The 20,456-nt window shown below is 41.3% G+C and overlaps 1 long non-coding RNA gene and 1 pseudogene across 2 annotated transcripts; one reads left to right on the top strand and one right to left on the bottom strand.

Annotated features, from left to right (window-relative positions):
- Positions 1–1,410: 1,410 nt before the first annotated feature.
- On the top strand, positions 1,411–20,169 carry LOC122707941. Its single transcript, XR_006344966.1, has 3 exons — positions 1,411–1,526; positions 2,683–2,830; positions 19,989–20,169. It is a non-coding gene; the product is annotated as an uncharacterized LOC122707941 (long non-coding RNA).
- Positions 6,095–7,183, bottom strand: LOC122707940 (annotated as a pseudogene). Its single transcript, XR_006344965.1, has one exon. The product of XR_006344965.1 is annotated as a histone H3.3A-like (transcript).
- Positions 20,170–20,456: the final 287 nt, after the last annotated feature.

The raw sequence follows: 20,456 nt of genomic DNA, 5'->3' as shown, positions 1-20,456 counted from the left end.
GATGGCAGGGGTCAAGTCGTGCAGGGTAATAGCCATGATAATAATATCTGTGAATTATTTTAAGAGCTCAGTCTTAGCGTTGATAATCACTACTAACTTTGTATGCCTTTTTTGCAGTCCGTAAGTCCTTTTCACAGCCATTATCTAGTCTGATGCTCACAACAACAGAAGTTGCAATTAGTCGTCTCAGTCTAGAGATAAGGAAAATGTGGGAAACCGTTCCCAATTCTCCCTGCTCCTTGAGCCTGTGACCCCACTTCAGCACATGATGCATGGCTGGGATTTCCTACTTCCTCAGTCCCTCCATCAGCATTTGGTGTGCAACATGTAAGCCCTGTGAATGTTTATGGAATGGACTTCTTTGAGGTCACAAAGCGTGTGGACAAGCAAGCCACGACTTGGTCATCTCATTCCACACCCCGGTCTGTTTGCGCTGACTCACATGGCCTATGTTGCTTTGCCCATCAAATCACAGAAGATGAGGATGACAGAGTCCTCAAGGGTCATTGTCCCTGTAGGTTGACATTTATATGCTCTGTGTCCTGTGGAAGTTTTCGTAGTTTCCCAGAACTCTGCAGAGAGGGTTGATCAGCCTCTCCTATAATTACACAATCCCACTTTAATGGAGGAGTAAGTTTTGATTAGCATATTCTATTAGGTGACTGTAGCATAATTAATTTTTATCCACTGACTCTTACAGTTTCGTGCTTTTCACCTCTGTCTTACCATTCAGTCAAGTTCTCTCTTAGCAAATCCTACAGTCTCCAGCTTTCATTTACCTAACAAGGTGATTCAGAACATGAGTTCAAACACTGAGGCAAATTTAAATCCCAGCCTTGCTCTTAATGGATGTATGACGTTTGACAGTTAGTCATTCTGACCTCTAGTTTTTCCATTGGTAAAATGGAGATAATGATATTATTGATCTCATAGGACTGTTTCGAAAGTTTAAAGCGTTCAGAGCAGTGGCTGGAACAGAGTAAGCTTTCAGTAAATGTTAGCTATTGTTAGCTACTATGCTTATCCACCCCCCTACCCCCACCCCCACCAAAGACCACTCACTGTAGAATTATGGTTAAGGAGGCAAGATGTGAGATAATTGCTTGTCAGTGCTTCTCAGTACACAGAATTTCAGATGTTATCTTGGAAAGATAATTAGATGGTCAAAATACATCCTTGGATTGAAACACAGCATGTGCCCAGATGGAAACTAGGTTGATTAACTCCTGAGCATTCCACACTGGGGTTAAGGGAGGGAGTGATTAGTGAGTCTACCCAAGTACACTCTTCCATGTGAGTCTCTATGGCTCTTATGAAACTCTCCAATTGGAGGCTATTTTTACCAGGTGATGATAGACATTGGGAGTTGGGGATTCAGGAGAACAGCACAGGCGGGGATAAAAACCATTGATAAAAAGAGCCATTTGCCTCTCTTCTCTGTCCCTCGTTTAGATTCTGGATGAAGATGCTCTTTCTGGTGTCTGCTGCTGTTTTGTCTCCTGTTCGCAGATTGTCACTGTTGCCAGGTAACTGCAAAGCCTTCTCGGGAGCGGCCTGCGCTTGGCTGCCCACTGGCTGGGTGACTGGGAGGGAGGTGCAAGGAGGCAGAGGTCAAGGTTGACAGGGATGGAAGCGTCAGTGTCTGTATATATAAACCAGGGCTGCTGAGACAGCCTTTAGGCTTATGGAAGAAGGGGAGGCCTGGAAACATGGAGATAACAAGGAAACCCTCAGCACCTCCTTTTCCCATGCATATTAATCTCTGACACAAATAAAAAGCTAGTAAATATAAAATATTTTGGAAAAGGAATAAACAACTGGACTTACTTTTCTCTTTTTCCTTTAAAAAGAAAACAAATGCCCCTGAACTCCAGAAAACGTGTGTGTGTGGACATGACAGTTGGTGCCAGAACCACCTCCATCCAAACCACCTCAGTCTTCCCTCTCAGCACTCAAGGTCAGCTGCTGCAGGGGCTCTCACCGTCAGTGCTGAAAGTGAAAAGTGAAAATGTTAGTGCTCAGTCATCTCGGACTGTGAGCCCATGGACTGTAGCCCGCCAGGCTCTTTTGTCCACGGGGATTCTCCAGGCAAGAATACTGCAGTGGGTAGCCATTCCCTTCTCCAGGGGCTCTTCCCAACCCAGGGATTGAACCTGGCTCTCCTGCCTTGCAGACAGATTCTTTACCACCTGATCCTGCAAGGGAAGCCACAGTGACTCTGACTGTCAGCATTAGGGGGAAGATAAATTGTTTTCCCTGGCTGTGCAGAGGCCCTTGGAAAGCCATCTCTAGGGTGCTTTTTCTCTCGCATATTAAGCACCGATTCTCCTCCTAAATGAATAATAACTTACACTAGAAAAAGAGCAGAAAGTGAAGCTGAGTAGCAGCCGACTGTCTCCAGCGAATTTCACCATTCATCGGTAAGCTGAGCATATGTGTGAGGGAATAATCCATTTTCACATGGGCAGTGGCTGTGAATGTCAACCAAAAGTGACCGGGAGATGATCCAGATGATTCCTTATTTCAGGAATGAGGAGAGAGCAGAGGTTAAGTGCTGATCAAGTTCAGGGATGAGACTCTAGATCAAACCTTTTGCAAAAGAGAGAGGATGTCACCATAACTCTCTGGCTTCCACATCTTTCAGAGTTCCCTATCATTAACCTTCAGCCTCTTTCCCCACAGACTGCTCCTGAAACGACCTCCCCAGCCCTCCAAGGGATGTTACTGCCTCTTCATTCTGTCCCTGCCACCTAAATGGACCTGCCATCCATCACTGAGCAGTTTCCCAGACTCATAGTTGGTTTCAAGGTCCTTTGTTAATTTTCTCCTGGTAAGTGATTGCATCGTCTCTCTCTGTCAAGAAATGGTTCATTGACTCCAGCTGAAACAATTTGGTCTTGATTTCTTTATCGATTCCTTCCTTTCCTGAGTCCATGTTTTGTATTAACTATTTTTAATGTTTCAAACAAGATCAGCCATCAAAAGGGTGCCCAGAGTACAGCTGGTATGGCCTATGGAAATGTGAGAACCCACTATAGGAGATACTAGATTTTTTTTTTTAATGGACCACCAAGTCATTGGCCTTGGAGAAACAATATTTTCATTTAAAACATCTGAGATGCTAAAATATACTTAATTCTATTTTGTTTTAAAATACATGGTTTCTTGCATGCGTCCATGCTTAGTCACTCAGTCGTGTCCGACTCTTTGCAACCCCATGGACTGTGGCCCACCAGGCTTCTCTGTCCATGAGATTTTCCAGGCAAGAATACCGGAGTGGGTTGTCATTTCCTCTTCCAGGGGATCTTCCCAACCCAGGGATTGAACCTGTGTCTCGTGCATTGGTAGGCAGATTCTTTACCATTGAGCTACCTGGGAAGACCACATATGTTTTCTTAAGGTATGTAAAAATAGTACATAGACTACTATTTATTGAGTACTTACTATATGCCAGATCCTGAAGAGGTTGCTTTACATATGTCACGAAGTATTATCATTAACTCCATCTAACCTAAGTGGAAACAAAGTCTCAGAGACCTTGCTTAAGGTCGTGCAGTAAGTGGGCTTTTCCTCACTGCAGCTTATGGTCTTAGGTGGCCTCCATCAACAAAAAAGTTTTGGTTCCATTCTCATGTGATAGATATGAATACAATGTAATGAACTGACATTCTAGAAGCCTGGAACGAAACAGCTGTCAGTTATCTGGTGCTGTGTAGTGGCACCCCCAAACTTGGTTACAGGAGCCTGTATTATCTCACAGCTTCTGTGAGCCAGGACCCTGGGCACAGTTTAGCTGGGTTCTCTGGCTCAGGTCTCTGCAGACTGTCTTCAGGGCTTCATCTAGACTGCAGTCATCTCCAGGCTGGGCTGGAGAACGATCTGCTTCTGAGCTCACTCAAGTGGTCACTGGCAGGACTGAGTTCCTCACTGACTGTTGCTGTCTTCAGTGCTTCTCTAGTTTTTGGCTAGGAATCACCTGTAGTGGGTGAAATCGTGGCTCCCAAAGATACCAGGTCTTAATCTCTGAAATATGTGTATCTTATCTTAAAATTTAAAAGGAAAAATTGGGCTTCCCTGGGGGCTCGGGTGGTAAAGAATCCGTCATCAATGTGAGAGACCTGGGTCGATCCCTGGGTCGGGAAGAGCCCCTGGAGAAGGGAATGGCAACCCACCCTGCAGTTTTCTTGCCTGAAGAATCCTATGGACAGAGGAGCCTGGCAGGCTACAGTCCATGGGGTTGCCAAGAGTTAGACACGACTGAGCATCTAACACTTTGACTTTGACCTTAAAATAAAAAAAAAAAAACAATTGTGGTAAAGTACATTGTACAGAATTTACCATATGGTAAAGTTTTTGTTAATGAGATTAAGACTTTAAAAAAAAAATTATTATTATTTTTTTTAAACTTTAAAAACTTTATTTTTGCTTTTCTCATACTACCTAAACCCAGGGATATAACATATGGGAAGTTTCCTAACCAGAAAGTACTTTTGCCTTCTGGGTTAAAAATAAACTCTGGAAGCGCAAGCTCTACTATTTACGCAGCAGATTCCAAGTTGCCCAATAAAATTCGACCTCAGGATGCAGACTTCAGGCAAGTTCACGCGTCAGCCACTTGAGTGGTACTCAAGGAGACTCACCACGACTGGCCAGGGTTCCCACCACCACACATTCCACTGGCTAGGATTTAAACATCCTTCACGAACACAATGCATCAACTGTCAGAACTCGTTATGATGAACCTTCTAGGAAACCAGCTTTATTTTTATTATACTATATCAGATTCCACTTTTGGCACCTCGAAAAAACTATCAATTCTCAACCCTAATTTAACTTGCTGCTTTCCAATGGAGCCCCTTAACCCTTAGTATTTGAAACTAGTCCAAACTTAAATCCCACTGAGCTGTATCAGAGTGTAAGTATCTTTCTATAGCCACTGACTTCAAATTATACAGAATGCTTTTGTCTGACTCGGTAGTTCTTGTGTCCATAATAGCACTTCACTGGTAGCCATCACTGGCTAGGAACACTAGTTTCACACTAAACAGGCAGCTTAGACTTAAAACGAGTTCTACACCTGTGGGCACTTGTTATAAAATAACTTGCTGAATAAACAAATCTATACTGGGAGGGGACATATGTACACCTACAGCTATGGCTGATTCATGCTGTTAGGAAACAAAGTTCCGTAAAGCACTTATCCTTCAGTTAAAAAATTAAGAAAAAATCTATAAACGTTCTTCACAAATAGGTTCAAGAACAAACCCCAAATTTGAGTTCTAGAATTTCCTTTCCTTGACAGATAGGGGGAGGCAGGGAAGCCTTTTAGCGTAGGTCCACACTGCAAATATGTTGTCATAGCGTCTTTATAAAGCCTCTAAAGGACTGTTTACATGCTTTGTAGAATTATTCTTGTAAATACTGCTTTCGTCTATCAAGCAAAACTTGAAATAAGCTAAACTTAAAAGAACCTAGACAATGACTATTAAAGCTTTGCATTCAATTTAGGTTTTTGACACTTAGTTGAATAAACAAGTTTATTTGTAAATTTAGTCAACATACATAATTGACCTAAAAACTTCAATAGAAGGATAAATTTTAAAACCACTTGGAAAGCCATCTCTATTAAGTGATTTTCCCAGAACCTATGCCACATGAACACCATTTTAACTGGCAGAGGTTCCATAAGCTGAAGCTGTGTCCCTCCCCCACAGCAAGTACCCTAACAATTATAATACAAACCCCACAAGGAAAAAAAGTTCGGTATTGTTTCCTATTGGTAGAGAAAAGTTCAACCTAGTTATGAGACCAATCACAACACAAAGAAAAGCTGCACTAACTATTGTATTAGTAACAGATGATGCTGGTGTGAATAACTTGTATCATAGTCTAGAGCCCTTATAAATAAATCCCCCTCCCTGTTAGTGTTTGCATTATCAGCTAGAGGGTTAGTTTAACATGTGGTAGAATGAGGACTTATGCAAGGTATAACGCGCCAAGCATTTTACTACATAAACAAGTGCAGTCTACTCAGGAGAAAACCAATCGAACTCTAAATTACACACACGTTAAAGACAACACTCCCCACCACATGTCAATGTAAAACATTTAATTTAAAAATGTTGACACTACAATATATAAAATAGCTATTATAAATGCACATAGTGTATTCTATAGCTGCCAGGTTTACTTTTTTTTTTTTTTTAAGGAAACTGTAAGTTACACTGTGGTTAAGACTTGTATCTTCACCCTTGAAAAAGCCCACATTCTATCACAGTGATGTATGGTCAGACTTAACAGCCCCAATTGTTAAACACTTGGATCAAGTCATAACCAGTTTTTTTGCAAAAGGACCCTGTACACATTTATCAATTCTAGTACCTTAATAGCTACCCAACAAGTCATTAACATACAAAAACATGCATCATGAGAAGCAAGAAATATCACCCATCCCTTCTGCATATTAGCAACTTGTCACTCCTCAGCAACAGTGCTCACATCACTGAGGTCTGTGAACAGTCACTTTTGGCATTCATCCTGAGTGAAAGATGGAATGACTTAAGTACAAATGCAACATATTATAAACAATTTCTTACAAAAAAAGTCACAAATTAAACCGAAGTATTTTACAGAATTTACTACAAAACACCATAAAAACTGCCTTCACTTAAGCTCTCTCTCCCCGTATCCGGCGAGCCAATTGGATGTCTTTGGGCATGATGGTGACTCTCTTAGCGTGGATGGCACACAGATTCGTATCTTCAGACAAACCCACCAGGTACGCTTCGCTAGCCTCCTGCAGCGCGCCGATGGCGGCACTCTGGAACCTCAAGTCGGTTTTGAAATCCTGGGCGATCTCCCTCACCAACCTCTGGAAAGGCAGTTTCCGGATCAGAAGCTCGGTGGATTTCTGGTAACGACGGGTTTCTCGAAGCGCAACAGTCCCGGGCCTGTAGCGATGAGGTTTTTTCACCCCGCAGGTAGAGGGGGCGCTTTTCCTGGCCGCTTTGGTGGCCAGCTGCTTGCGGGGCGCTTTCCCACCCTTGACTTACGAGCAGTCTGCTTGGTTCGGGCCATTTTCTTTTACCTAATGCCGAAGTTATAGGCCGCTTCTCCGACCACCGCGCAGCCGCTGCTGCCCAAAGAGCCGCAGTAGCTGAGACACGGGAAACACCCCTTCCAACGAACCACTGGGTCTTGGTTGCTGAGTGAGGACTTTCTCCAATTGCGGCGAGTGGGGGCTGCTCTCCGTTGCGGTGTGTGGGCCTCTCGCTGTTGTGGAGCATGGGCTCTAGGTGCCGGGGCTCAGTAGTTGTGGCACATGGGCTTAGTTGCCCTGTGGCATGTGGGATCTTCTCAGACCAGGGACCAAACCCGCGTCCCTTGCATTGGCAGGTGGATTCTTTACCTCTGGACAACCAGAGAAATCCTAGATGAAGATTTTGGAGATGAGGAGATTTTCCTGGACTCTCTAGGTGGCCTTCAAGCCATCAGCAGTATCCTTACAAAAGAGAGGCACAGGGTGACTCGACACAGGAAAGGAGGGAGCGATGTGACCAAAGAGGTGTTGATAGGAATGAGGCAGCCACAAGTCAAGAATTCTGGCAGCCACCAGGGCTGGAAGTGCCAAGGAAGATTCTCCCCTAGAGCCTCCAGAGGAAGCCACAGCTTTGCTGACACCTTGATTACAGCCAGTGAAACTCATCCCAAACTTCCAATTTCCAGAATGGAGTGAATACATTTCTGTTGTTTTAAGCCACCAGTTTTGTGCTAATCTGCTACAGCAGTCATAGGAACTGATATAACCCCTCCGTCTCTTGCTACATGGACCTCTCTGCAGGGCATCTCGCAAAATGGTAGCTTGTTTCATCAGACTGAGCAAGCAGGAAGATCCAGAAAGAGAGCATGAGCAAGATGGAAGTCACCGTTGTGGAACCTAATTTCAGAGGCGGCTTCGCTGGCGGCTCTGTTGGTAAAGAACATGCCTGCCAATGCAGGAGACACAGGTTCAATTCCTGGGTTATGGAGGCTCCCTAGAGAAGGAAATGACAACCAGTTCAACCATTCTTGCCTGGAAAATTCCATGGACAGAGAAACCTGGTGGGCTACAGTCCCTGGGGTTGCAAGAGGCAGACACGATTGAGCACGCATGCACCATTATCATCTCAGAGGTCCATCCCATCACTTTTGCTCTATTCTATAAATTAGAAGGAAGTCACTGGATTCTGACTCCACTGCGGGGAGAGGATTACACAATGGCATGGATACCAGGAGGCAGGCCTCACTGGGCACCATCTTAGAAGCTTCCCACAAAGCAACCATAATATCTGATGTGAGATAAGGGGAAACCAGAAAGTATCTCAAATTGCAGACAGGCTCCTGCTGAGGTTTTTCTGTCTCTGGCCCTGGAGGGCTTTTTTTGGGAATGACTTTATTTCCTATAGGATCCATTCTGATTCATTCGCTTTGCGGGTTAAAGTTCAAGCACATACTCTCTACTCATCCTTTTTACGTCAACCTGAAATCGCACATCTTTCATGTGGACTGTCATGATCAAGTGGAAGCTTTATATAAATTCCTAATACCCTAAATAAACGCGTGACCTTTATCTTCTCTGAGAGAGGGGAAAACAGGAGACACCCACAGAGAGATTCCATCCAGGGCTGATGTATATGATTTATTTATAACTATTGAAGTGATGTTGCTGCTGGGTTTATACTGAAGTGAATAGGTGGTTGCATTAAGCTCTGGTCATCTGGAAAGGGACATTCCACAAAACAGCAGAATTGATGGAGCTGCCTTCAGATCTCTCCCTTCCCCACCCCAGCCCCTGTGCATCGGCTCTATATTAGGTCCCACTGCTCCACCAGAGCACTGTTGTCTGTGACATAGCTTCACATCTCTTACTGGGTTGCAGTGCAGCACCCCAGGATTTCTTGGGTGCTTTGCAGACCGACTACATCCTAACCACCTGAGGAATTTGATTAAAATGCACATATCCACACCCAACCTAGTTCTACTTAATCTATGAAATCTGCTGTGGGACCTAGAAACCTATATTTTAAATAAGCTTCCCAGGTGATTCTTAGGCACAGTAAAGATGAGAATACTAACATAAACCAGATTCCCTCCTCAAGCAGCTTTCCTAGCTATTTATGAATGCTACCTCTGCTCTATGATATTCATATTTTGCAGTCACTTTTTAAAGTGTTTGGAAATTCTTAACCCATTTATTTCCTAGTAAGTGGTCTTTTACCACTGGTGGTAGGCGTGATGATTTGCAGTGTTACATATGTAACAGTGTAAAGTGTAATGGTGGTGTTTGTATCTTTAGAGTATTTATGGCAAATTGTGTAGGTTTTACTTTTTGGTAATGATATAGAGTTTCTTTTCTTTGTAAGTTTGTTTCAGTGGAAAAGAAGGAGTTGGTTTAAAGAAAACATTAAATAAGTAATAGAACAGGTGGTATACAGATCTGGTGGGCTTCCCTGGTAGCTCAGCTGGTAAAGAATCCGCCTGCAATGTAGGAGATCCCAATTTGATTCCTGGGTTGGGAAGATCCCCTGGAGAAGGGATAGGCTAACCACTGCAGTGTTCTTGGGCTTCCTTGGTGGCTCAGTCAGTAAAGAACTGGCCTGTGATGCAAGAAACCTGGGCTCAATCCCTGGGTTGAGAAGATCTCCTGGAGGAGGGCATGACAACCCACTCCAGTATTCTTGCCTAGAGAATTCCCATGGACAGAGGAGCCTGGCAGGCCACAGTCCATGGGGTCATAAAGAGTTGGACACGACTGAGTGACTAAACACAGCACAGCACATACAGATTTGGCAGAAATAATGACTAACATAATCAATCCAATGGTTGAAATCTGGGAAATCCTCTCTTTATCCAGAGGAAGGCTCTCTGTGGATTTCAGGCATCACAGTGGGAATTGGAGGAGGCATTTGGGGGCAGAAAGGACATTTGTAGGTCACTGCCCATACATTTGTGTGGGGGCAGGCCATGGTGATCTGTATCAGTCATCAAGGTAATCAGAACGAATAGCTGAGACACACTTTCAGATGTGTCTCTTGTGAATAAAAAGAGCAGAGCAATAAATAATTGCAAACTGGTGCAATAAAGCTGTGTAGAACCATAAACTTCTTTAATATCAGGACTGGCTCTTGGCAAAATGCAGTGGAGATGAAACCCCTCCCCCAGGTCCTTTGTCATTGTCAAAGCACCCACCTCTCCTCCTTTCCTTCCTTTCCCCTTCCTTCTCTCCCACCCTATCCCCATCAAATTTGTGCTCAAGTTTTCATTGTTTTCAGAGCTGTGTGTGACCCATGTTATTCCAAAGCATTGGTTTTCAAATCCTGTTGGAATGAAGCATTCTACCACAAAAATTAATTAATGGATGCCTTTTCTTAATTTGGGAACAAACAAAAAACCCTTTCTTTTTTAACAATAAAGCAGTGACTTTACTTACAGATAATTATGTCTATTGACATAGATAGTTATAATATCTATGTTATATATATGTGAAAACAATTTGATGTTTTTGAAAGCTTGATTTGTTGTACAATATTTTCAATAAGTGTTTTTTCCCTATTTGTTTGAATTTCACTACCCATTTGAGATCTTGGGACTCTGTCGGCCTTGAGGTAGCCACTAATCCCATGGGGCTACTGAGTCCTTAACTTGGGGCTAGTCTGAACTAAGACATGTTATCAGTATAAAATACATACTGAATTTCAACAACTTGGTGTAACAAAAGAGAATGTAAAATGTACGATTAATAATTTTAAAATATTGAGTATGTGTTAAAATTATAACATTTTGGCTATATTATATTAAAATATATCATGCATATTAATTTCACCTCTTTCTTTTTACCTTTTTTAATGTGGCCACTGAAAGTGAAAAAAAAAGAAAGTCACTCAGTCATGTCCTACTCTTTGAGACCCCATGGATTATACAGTCCATGGAATTCTCCAGGCCAGAATAACGGAGTGGGTAGCCTTTCCCTTCTCCGGGGGATCTTCCCAACCCAGGGGTCGAACCCAGGTCTCCTGCATTGCAGGCGGATTCTTTACCAACTGAGCTATCAGGAAAGCCCAATGTGGCCACTAGAAAATTTAAAATTGCATATGTGGCTCATATTAGCATGTTAGTGGTTCACATATCTCTATGAACAGCATTGCCTTAGAAAATACTAAGTTCAACTTGCAATAAACCCGATCTTTTATTGACTTGACACTGAGTGATCATAGGCTCTGAGCCTCACAACATCCTCTGAGTGCTGACAATACAAAGTTAAGTCTTTGTTTCCTAACTTGGGTATTTAGGTCAATTCCCTCATCTCCTTAGTTAATATTAGTAGATTCTATTACCGAGAGATCATCTTGGTCAAGCTCAATTCTTACAAAACCACACCTTATAAAGAGACAACATTAAAATGCACGAGAAATTATTTGGATCAACTACAAAGTCAGAGAAGGATGTAGGAATACCAGGTTATTGAAAACATGTTTGTGACAAGACCGAGATTCCTTCAATTATTTTCCCTGTGGCTTATAGATGAGCAAATTCCAATCTTTTAAACTGGCAATAGCACCTTCCTATCAGGTGTGATGTCTGGACATTATAAAGCTTTTTCTGCTGCATGTATCATAAACCAGGCATTTAAAAACTATAACCATAACTATTATGATTGAATTTTTCAGCTTCCAGTCAAATCAATACCTATCTATGAATGTAGAGAATCAGTTTATATATTGTGGTGGTGGTGTTATTATTTAGTCGATCAGTTGTGTTTGATTCTTGTGACCTTATGGACCACCCACCAGGCTCCTCTGTCCATGGGATTTCCCAGGCAAGAATACTAGAGTGGGTTGCTATTTCCTTCTCCAGGGAAATTTTCTCATTCAGGGATTGAACCTATATCTCCTGCATTGGCAGGTGGATTCAATACCACTGAGCCATCTGGGAAGCTCAATTATATTGTGACTGATCTGCTTTTAGTTTAGCCAAATCTGAAGCCAAAATAAATAATTTGGTATTCAGCTGTGTCTTTTGTTCTAGCCATGCCATTAAATAGAATACTATTAGCTTCATGCATCTCTGTTAGTCTGTCAGTGTTGTAACTGCAAATACTCCTAATTTTATTGGACAGTGTAGATCTGCCTTCATTACTTTCCTCCTTACCTTGACCCCTGGCTGACCCTTGACATCATCCTTAGCAATATCTCCTTTGCTTCCTTAATCTTCAAGCTGTCTCCAGCCTCCTGGTGCTTCAGTGTAACCTCAGCTTAGAGAAATGGGTAAGACTCACTCCAGTGTATTGTCCCAGTCCTGTCCTGGCCCAAGCTTGTACCTGGACCCAAATCCCAGTCGTAGCCTAACCCCTATCTGCTGGCTATATTTGTCTTATCCCACCAAAATTCCTTACACATTTCGTACCTGATGTCCTATGTTAGCTAGCAAGTTTAAATAGTCAACAAAACCAATGAAAAAAAAATAGCAGATGGATATTAAAAGGCAGCATCATAATTCTGCAATCTTCACTGAATTCCCTCAGGTAATTCATTTCCTGGAATATTGAGCATGGTATATCATTTCTTACCCAATGCACTTGGGACTGTCTGAAACACAAGACAAATAATCTTGCCACAAAACTGTGTTGAGATTTAATTAACAGAAAACACTATAAAACACCTGTTATCAGACACTGCCTATAGGAGTCACTGCCTATAACCACAGCATTTGTATATCTGATCATACTCTGTTGTTAAATCCATTCACCTCACTCACACCTTTGATGTTTAAATCCTTTTTCAGAGCAGACTATTAGAACCATGAGATGCACTTGCTTCTGAGTTTGGGTTTCCTATATGTCCCATATACTGGGTATTTAAAATTCCTAGTTTGACATTTCCACTTGGTTATATTAGGCTGTTGATGGCTTCACTTGGTAATTTCTGGGAAGCCACAGTAACTACTGGCTGTCTAGCCAGGACTCCACCTGAGGTATGTGCTACAGGAAATCATCTTTGGAGTTGCTAGGGTGAGGAAACTTTGGTTCTTTGTTCTATAGCTGCCATCCCACTTTTATCGTCAACGGCTCTTTTGTTTGTCAGGGATGTCTACTCAGGCAGCCTTTCTTTTTTTCTGTTACAGCACATCCATATTTATCAATCATACTATAGCATAATTTCTTCAACTTTGAAGAAATTGGGCTATAAGATAACCTAAGAAATCCTGATAAATCTTATTTCATAAATCTTACTTGCTGGCTCTAACTAACTCCTATGAAACTATCTAACCCCTATGAAACCCCCCAGGTTTCTTCAAAGATGGAATCATACTTTTTACACACACCTGTCAATATCCTGGGAGTATAGTTGAGGAAAACATGCAGGTCAGTCACAAATGTCAGTTCTTTATTAGTCTTCTGGAGCTGTCCTTGTTCATTCCCACTGCTGGTAGTCTAGTCACATCCCTTCTCTGCTCACAACTGAGCCATTGCAATCATTTTCCAACTCATCTTTCCGACTTCACTGTCTCCCTTATGCAATTCATCCTCTGAGCTTAGTAGCTCAGTCATGTCCAACTCTTTCTGACCGTTTGGACTGTAGTCTGCCAGCTCCTCTGTCCATGGGATTCTCCAGGCAAGAATATGGCAGTGGTTTGCCATTTCCCTCCTCCAGGGGATCTTCCCGACCCAGGGATCAAACTGTGTCTCTTGCATTGCAGGGAGATCCTTTATCCACTGAACCATCGGGCATCCCCTGTACTGTACTAATATAGGCAGCCTTTTATTGAGCAACCTATTTGAGTTCAAAGTGAGGCTCAGAGAGATTAGGTACCACTAACACGGTCCCATAGGTACCAAGTAGCAGAGATAAGAATTCTATTATACTGGTGTTTTCAAACTGTGATCTATAGAGCCCTGGAAGCCTAAAGACATTCTCCAGTCGCTTTCAGTAAATTTGTGTTTGCATTTAAGTCACAATCTGTTAACCACGAGCATATGCTAGACCACCTGAATGACCATCTCATGACTGAGGCCTGGCATGCAGTTTCAGTACCTGTGTTTGTGCTCATTGTAATGTTGAGAACAAGTAGTAAACTTTAACTGGGATGGATTTTGGGGAAAAAAGGGCAGATTGAGGATCTTTTTCAGCAGCAATTTCAAGAATCTTGATCTGTACAAAGACTTTCCCATCTTTTCTAGCTCTAAGGTCATGGATTAGCTGTTGCTGGTAGGTTTACCCTCTCTCTTTGGGGTGGGATGGGCACGGATGGGTGACACAAAGCTTGGGGGATGAGTGGAAGGAAATGACTTCATGGTATCAGGTCAACAAGAAGTCAGGATGGAATCCAACTGCCAGTCAGTCAACCACAAGCAACAAATTGGAGCAATTAAAAATACCAGTGTGGAGTCAAATCTCTTAGATGAAGGATTACTGGGTTAGCACCTGTCTAAGATCTCCAGAGGCTACAAATATCTCTGAGTGGGTGTGAAGGAACTGCCAGCTTGCCAGAGGATTAGTGCCTGTGATTGGAAATGAACGGACAATTAAAATCCTTGAGAATTTTTCAAAGCAAGCCATGGGTGAGGACGGGAAGAGAGAATGCAGGACAGAGATTCTGCAGAAGACCTGCCCTGGTGGATTTTCCTGCAGCAAGAGAAGTGAAGGTTTTTCTAACCCCTCTGTCTTTCAGTGCAATGCAGTGATTTTCAAATGTGGGTCAGGGGATGGGTCACATCAGAATTGCTTATAGTGCTGGTTAAAAATATAGTTTTCTGGGACTGAATCAAAATCTCAGAATTTCACGGAATGGGACTGGTTAGTTGTAGCATTCCAGAAAGTTTTAAAGCATGTTAAAACCCTACTTAGGAAGGATAACCCGTTAATGCTCTACCCATTAGCCTGATTTATTTTCTTATGGACAGCAAGAGTGACGTGGGTTCTATCATGAGTCAGGGTTGAAGATAGTGGAGGACTGCTCATGTTAAGAAAAAGACGCTAAAAGAAAGGGTGGGGAACTATTTCAATCTCTTGGGCTTGCCCATTTTTTTCCTACTTCTAAGGCCTTTGCAGACTGTCCTCACTATCTTTTCCAAACCTGACCCTTATATCCTGTTGCCTTTGCTTTCAAGCTCAGGAAACTTTTTTCTTCTTCAGCTCTTTTTGGGTGTGTTTGGATTTTGCCTAAACACGGTCTGCCACACCTGCCCTATGTTATTTTTAGTGTCTCCTTTGCATACGTGCCCTGAGGAAGTGAGATACTCCATAAATTCTTTCTTCTGATGAATATTTGATTGGCAGTCTTAAAATTTTTCTTTGTGTTTAAATTATAAACTCACTGCAAGCACAAGGCACCTTTCACAGTCTTTTAAACTCCATGTCAATATGTGTTCTTGTAGAGCTATAATTACCTATTATTTCATAGCTTTCCAAATTAAATATTCATTAAACAAAAGCTGAAAATAGTGTTAAATCTATATAAAATTTTTGATGTGCAAAATTTACTTATCAGTATGTTAATGTTATTTTATCAGAGTTTGACTTCTGTGCTAAGGAAGGACATTATATTTCTTAAGAATGCTGCTTTTTGAAGCCATTCATATTATAGGCTAATGCACATTTTCACAGAATAATGAATTATTATGTGACCGAGGGAGTTAACGAAATGTAAATGAGAAACAATTTCATCGTACTGTCTTTGGAGACACAATGTGATTTTTAAATAAAAATGGAAGCTTCCCACTTTTGCCCATAATCAGAATTAACATAACTAGTGAAAGGGAGACACTGGACAGAGGTGGAAGAAGAGCTGCTTTCTCTTATGGAAGAAATCTCTGTCAGGACCTCACCTAGCCAGACTACTTTCCTGCCTCTCAAGGTATTCTGGGGTGAAGAGAGATGAAGTTATGACAAGCCAACATCTTTATCATCTGTGCAGACATAAACGCTCGAGGGAAAGAAAGTCTCCAATACAATTAGCCATTCCATGTAAAATTTTTTATCCTGCTAATACCTGAACCCTGAATTGAAAACAATCATGCAGCAAGCCTTGTAAAAGAGACCCCAGTGTCTTGTCTCGTCCCATTCCCATGTGCCAGATACAACCATCTTTAAGTGACTCTGTTTTTAGTGTTTTTGATAGTTACCTTTCTATTTCTACATAATATACCTGCCCCGCTAATTTGTGATTGGTTATTTTAGGATACATCTATTGAGTACCCCCTACTAAGGAGGAATATTATACTTTTCTCTTCCTCTTCTAATTTTAATGCAATTATTGTTAGTTCTTTTGTTGGTTTCCTTTGTTGAATCTTCATAAAGATAATCCTTACATCTTTTCTGGTTCAGACAACTTTAGACCCTATTTCCTGATACCCTGCCATATTAGATAAGGATTTTGGCACATCTGCCCTTCTGCTTTTTCTTCTTCTTCTTGAGCTTCGTTAAGTTTCAGTGTTTGGATTTCACTGATACTCTTTGTATTGACCAATGTTAACCCTTACATGAAACTTCTTTTACCTGTGCTTGCTAGGGTAAGTCTCTATTCTTCAGGATCTGAAGAGTTCAAATGGAAATGCTTTGGATCATATTAATATTATGTATATAATTAAATATATTTTCTTATGTACTCTGAAGTTATCCAGAGCATTTCCCTATATCTTTATGTTATAAATTATTACCCTTCATGACTGAAGACTATTCTAATGTATTAGAAACTCTCTGAAGTCTTGACTTTGGTATTTAGCCAAACATGCTATTCACCTTTGATTCAGGTTTATTCTCTGAAGCCCTGATAGGTGTATGTCTGTATCAGTATCATTTCTGTACCATTTCTGATGTCTGTGAGCTTGATTGTGAGTAGTGATTGTGCAATCACTTATTTACCATCATAAAATATCAAGCGTACCAGTATCCGTAAAATGAACACATCATATTTTTCAGATTTGTTATTAATGTTGAAATACCGAGATATTGAAACATTCAAATAAAGGCAATTTTTAGTTTAGATGTAACTTGGAGTAAAAAATGTCTTTATGCATTTTACTCAAATCCCACAGTCAAATGAAGTGTAAACATATATTTTTACAAGAGTAAAATTCTTGAAAAACTAACATGACTGTGAGAACTATAATTTTATATATAAAAACACTCCTAAGAAATTTCAAATGGTGAAAGAATGTCAGTATTATAATAATAGGATATATTAGCTGAATTCCTTTAGAGAAAACTATATGCCTTCAGAAGCTACAAGTACTTATAACATTAAATAAATTAAAATACAAGGTGGAGAAATACAGAATATATGTCAGAATTCCAGTTTTTATAGAATTATTTGGTATTCTAAGATTAGTACTATTCAACAAAATAGCCTATAGGAACTGTATTTAGCATTTTAATTTATTTTTTTAATTGGAGCATAATTGCTTTACAATGCTGTTCTGGTCTGCGCTGTTTAACATTTAGTTTTTAGTTGTTTAATTCCATTTAGGTCATGAGTTTCTCAAGTAAAGATTCTATTTGGAAATTGCTCACATTTTATGAGGATGAATAAAAAGCAGAATGTCAATTTTATTGCCTTGAAATGTCAGGAAGAGAAAAACTTCAAATCATAAAAAACAGAATTCATCATAAACCATCTTCAATCCAATACTTATCATCCACTGTTCTACATACTCTCTCTATATTAGCTCGCTTAGTTCTCTCACTGATCCTATGATGTATGGGTATTATTAGCCCATTCTACAGATGAAGAAACTAAAGCTCTGAGAGATTAACTCGTTTATCCAGGGTCACACAGCTAGTAATTGGTAAAGCAGAACTCAAGCAATTTGACTTGAATTCATACTCTTAACCAAAGTGTCATTTCTTAAATGAGAGATACCTGAAAATTGCTTAGATGGGGTTTCTGGCACATAGTAAGCATCCCATAGAAGTTAACTCTTACCATCAGTTGCTGGGATGGGATGGGAAATACTGGAGTGAGAGAGAGGGAAGGGCCAATGGGATATTCGCCCTTTACTGTCTGAGCCTCTAGAGGAAGGTACCTGGTCCCAGGGATCCAAGATGCCAGCTTCAGCCAGGAGGGTCCCAGATAACGAACTCCTATATTACAAGACTCAGGCCTGGCTCTAGGGCCCCTGGAGTTCAAGGACCTGCTGCAATGCACAGGCTGTTGTGGCTGGGCTCCTTCACCAGTTTCTCACTTTGTAAGGGTGACCATGCAGATGGCTGCAAGAGTTTCTTTAACACTGAATGCATTACTTTCTGGCTTTGCTGGGAAGGATTGCAGCTGAATGAAAATTTCAGTGGAGGGGCACGTTAACATTGGCCTTGGGGATTGTCATAGACTTTGCTCTAACCCTAGATGAAGATAGGGTTACTTTCGGTGAATACTTGTAAGCATTCTGCAGAGAAAGCTTTAAAATACAAAGCTATCTTCTTTAAAACAAAGGTTTAGAAACCTAAGGGTTTTTCTAGGATTGGCATTGAATGCATAGGCACAAATGAAATTCTTTCCTAAAGGCAATCCGTGCCAGCTTACTGCAATTAACAAAGAAGTACAAACTCCAAGCTACAGAGAAGCTACTGAGTAGGAATATCAGGCCCAGATGTTAAAGATTCAGAGAAAAGTCAAGCAGTGCTAATAGCGGTTGTGGAAACTGAGACAGCTGTTTTACTGGTGCCTAAGTGTTCACAATTTATTATTAACTAGTTTCTCTGTCATGCAACCTTTAAAATGTGTGCAAATCTTAGTTATTCATGAATGGTTAACATTAATGTTCTGTTAGTTTAATAGGGTTGTGCGTTGTTTATTTTTAAAGCTCAGTTAATGTGTCTTTCTTTTGGCTGGGCCTGAGGAAAGCCTGGCTGATTGAGTCACATGATCTCAACCTTGGGCATCACTGTGTAGCTGAGGCTACCAGAGTTCTAGACAGACAGACTAGTTGAAAATACACTACTTCTAGAATCCCAAGAATACCAGCCATACAAGCTCAACCTTACAACATGGTGCTGTGTATCAGCAAATTCAGTTTTATGTCCTTCTCCTGACTCCTAGGGTTCAATGGGTCCCACAGCTACCCTGGCCCTTCTTACTGCTCCTCCTCATTTGAGGGGCTCTTGGATCCCAGACCTAGCATTCATCTACATTCCTATCACCATGTCCCCTCTTGTGTGTTCTTTCTCAGGACTCTGCAGGATGACTAGCTTATTTTGCTAGTTTTGAAGATGTGGGAAGCTTTAGATGTTCTTCTTAGTCTAAGAAGTGTACAAAGCAGTGTTGAGACACATCTAGTCTGAGTCCAGAGAAGTTAGCAACAGCCCTGTAGGGGAGTATAGTGAGCATCTGTTGTATTTTGGGGTCTGTTTTAGTCATTAACTTCGTGACATATTTATATAATACTTTTATTATTTTCTAAGATTTTTTTTTGAGGTGGACCATTTTTAAAGTCTTTATTTAATTTGTTATACTATTGCTTCTGTTTTGTTTTGGTTTTTGGGCTGCAAGGCATAGGGGATCTTAGCACCTTCACCAGGGATTGAACCTGTGCCCTCTGCATTGGAAGGTGAAGCCTTACCACTGGGCTGCCAGAGAAGTCCTCTATAATACTTAAAAAATTTAGAATCATCAATAGTTCTGAACATATAATGCAAAATTAATCTGAAATTACATTATATAAAGGAATAATTTACATACATTTGAAAACTGCTCTCGTGATATATTGGGTTGCATTACTATTGTGGCTGGCAGCCTCCAACATGGCCCCCAAGGATCCCAGCCTCCTGGTTTCCACACCCTGCATCGTCTCCTCCCACAACGAGGGACAGTCTGTGGGCCCAGCAGCATCCAGCATAGTAGTGGTATGTCGCTTTTGACATTGGGTTATAAAAGCTCACAGTTTCTGCTTTGGGCACTCTCTTACTCCTTTGCTCATATTCTCTCTGTCTTTCTGTCTCTGCCTCTCTTTCTCTCAGTCTCTCTTGAATCACTACTTTGGGGGAAGTCAGCCTCCTTGTCATGAAGAAACTCAGGCAGCCAATGGAAACAAGCCCATGGTGAGGAACTGAGGCCTGAGGACCGACACCTGGACTGTGAATTTGTAAGAACCTGAGTCAGAACCATCCAGATAAAGCACACCTGGATTCCTGAGCCTCAAGAAACCATGAGGCGAAATCATACATATTGGTTAAGTTTTGGAGCATGTAACTGGTTAAATCGGGTTTGCCCCAAATCATGCCCACTCGGAACCTCAGAGTGTGACCTTATTTGAAAATAGGCCCTTTGCAAACATAGTTAGTTAAGATGAGGTCATACCAGGATAGGATGAGTTGTTAAGCCAGTGACTGGTGTTTTTATAAGCAGAGGAGAGGATATACAGAGACGCAAGCAAGAAGACCATGTGATGATGGAGGCAGTGTAGTCACTCTGTTGGATACTGAGTT

The sequence above is a fragment of the Cervus elaphus genome, chromosome 14 (genome assembly GCF_910594005.1).
Source record: "Cervus elaphus chromosome 14, mCerEla1.1, whole genome shotgun sequence".
In the NCBI taxonomy this organism is placed as follows: Eukaryota; Metazoa; Chordata; class Mammalia; order Artiodactyla; family Cervidae; genus Cervus; species Cervus elaphus.
The sequence above is the reverse complement of the archived record's forward strand: the minus strand, read 5'-3'. Positions and strand labels throughout refer to the sequence as shown.